The following is a 2,213-nucleotide window of genomic DNA, read 5'->3' on the forward strand; positions in this document are numbered from 1 at the left end:
ATATCTTGGTTCTTATTTTTCCCCATTCACCTGCCCTCCCATCAACCCCTCCACCCCTCCCTATTAACAAAGACTTTGTTTCCATTTTTTTTCTTTTCTTATATTCATTCCTTTCCCTTTTGTATATACACTTTTCTGTCCAAACCCAGAAAAACAAACTCTTGCCTTTTTTATTCTATCTTGATTGGTGTCATGGGACATGGTACTATTGCAGAACTCACTTTATCCTTATTAATATTATATCCCTGACAATAAGCTCTTCTCTAGTGTGTGAGCCTTCTCTTTATCCTTCATGTAACTCAGTAAATATATGTTGGGTAAATTCATGGGTACGTGGCATGGCTGGAGATTAAGCCTATGTTCCTGGAGAGGACTTGGTACATTGGTAATTTTGGAGACTTGGACTAACAAAACCTCTGAACAGAACCAAAGTGAGGCCTGAATAATGAGTTTCTAAAACAACATACGAACTATGACTTCTTAAGGATGAATTCTACCTAGGACTGTAGAGATCCGCTTCTCTATTCCATTTTGAGTTCTTCTGTCATTGATATTGATAAAGTGGCTTTCCTGATACAGGCAGAGGGTTGAATTCTATTTTCTTTCCTTGCTAGTATGAAGCAGCTAAAAGCCCTTGATAGAAATGATGTGTCTAGCAGAAAGAAGAGACTATGAAATAGAAGTCATAAAATTGGTAGTGGGATGAGAAATCACCAAGTTTGTGGTAGGTGGAATTTCTTACAAGAGCCCTGGTTTAGTCTATGATATGATAGTTTCCTCTTAATTATGCCTTGTTCTATGACACAGTTGACATTTAGGTAGGTCTGAATTAATGACTGACCTTAAATAGCAGAGAGCTTTCTCTAACTGATGGCTGCAGAGGCTAGAAGCCAGAGAGATTCAGAGAATGAGGAGGACTTGATGTGTCATTGCTGGTTCGTAGATGAAGTTTACCACGTGAGAAGGAATGTAGGCAGCCACTAGAAAGCCCAAGCTATTTGTTTTTGAAGTTGGAGAACCTGAGGCCCAAAGAGAGAGAGGTTACTTAGTAGTTGGAAATAGGCTGTTATTTACTAGGCTCTTTTTATGCTAGCGTGATAGGAGGAGGAGAAGGAAGAAGAGGAGGTTAAGATAATAAATTTCATAAGAAGCCACATTTTAAATTGAATCTTGGTTGTATTATTAACCAGCTTTTTAAGAAAAAGTCATCGTACTTTCTGGAATCTCGAAACACTCAACAGTAAAATAACATGAGTACTGGTGCTAAGGTCATGATTTTGAACCTCTAATGAGTTCTTTGTGTGGCGCCATGGACTGTGATAAGTATTATATTGTTCTTGTTGCCAGCACAGTGCCTCTTGATCAGTTCATTAACCAAACTAAGCATATGTAAACAAAAATTTGCAATAAAAGAGATTATAAAAGGCTGGTGCAATAGGAAAAGTCTTAGTCCACTGGACTAAAAATCAAGAATACTGAATTCCGGTCTACAGGTTTCTTACTTTTCTTCTCTGTAAAGTTTCTTCATCTATAAAATGAGGTCAACCTAATAAGGCCCGTTGTAATATTAAGTAAAATGATCCAGGTGTAGCTTGTAATGATTGATATAAAGGAAATGGCGCATGTCTAGTAAAGAAGTAGCATCAGGGGTGACTGCCATTTCCGCTGTCAGTGCCATCCTCCTGCTATTCTGTGATGGAGCCCTCCGGACTTCACTGTTTCCCCACAGTGAATAAATGGGGGTGATATTCTGTGTCTCAGCTCCCTCTTATTATTGATTCGAGCAGATCCTCTCCTTTTCTTCCCAGATCAGCTGCAGTCCTTTGGGTGGCTGGTACAAGGCCACATTGCTCCTTCCGATGCTCTGGAGGCCTAGCTCAAGCTGCTCAGAAGCCAAGACTCCAGCTGGAAACCCAGACAAGGGCAAAGATGCCTTCTACTTAGATTGCGAATTCCAGGTAGGACTAGAGTCTCACATTCAAAATCTACTACCCTACTCTGCTTTAACATGGATAACCAGGAGATCTTTTAAATTAGCTATAGAAAACTAGACTAATTCTCTCTTTCCATTCAACTGCAGGCATGAACCAGCCATGAAATCAGGAATATTTTTTACCATGATTGGCACATCTCTGTCTCATTATTTTGTTCACTTTTATTTTGTCTCACTATTTTGCCTTTGTCTACTATTTGGGTTTATGGTACCTTATTAC

This window comes from Fukomys damarensis, unplaced genomic scaffold, assembly GCF_012274545.1.
Source record: "Fukomys damarensis isolate Sample0158 unplaced genomic scaffold, DMR_v1.0_HiC HiC_scaffold_19, whole genome shotgun sequence".
Lineage (NCBI taxonomy): Eukaryota > Metazoa > Chordata > Mammalia > Rodentia > Bathyergidae > Fukomys > Fukomys damarensis.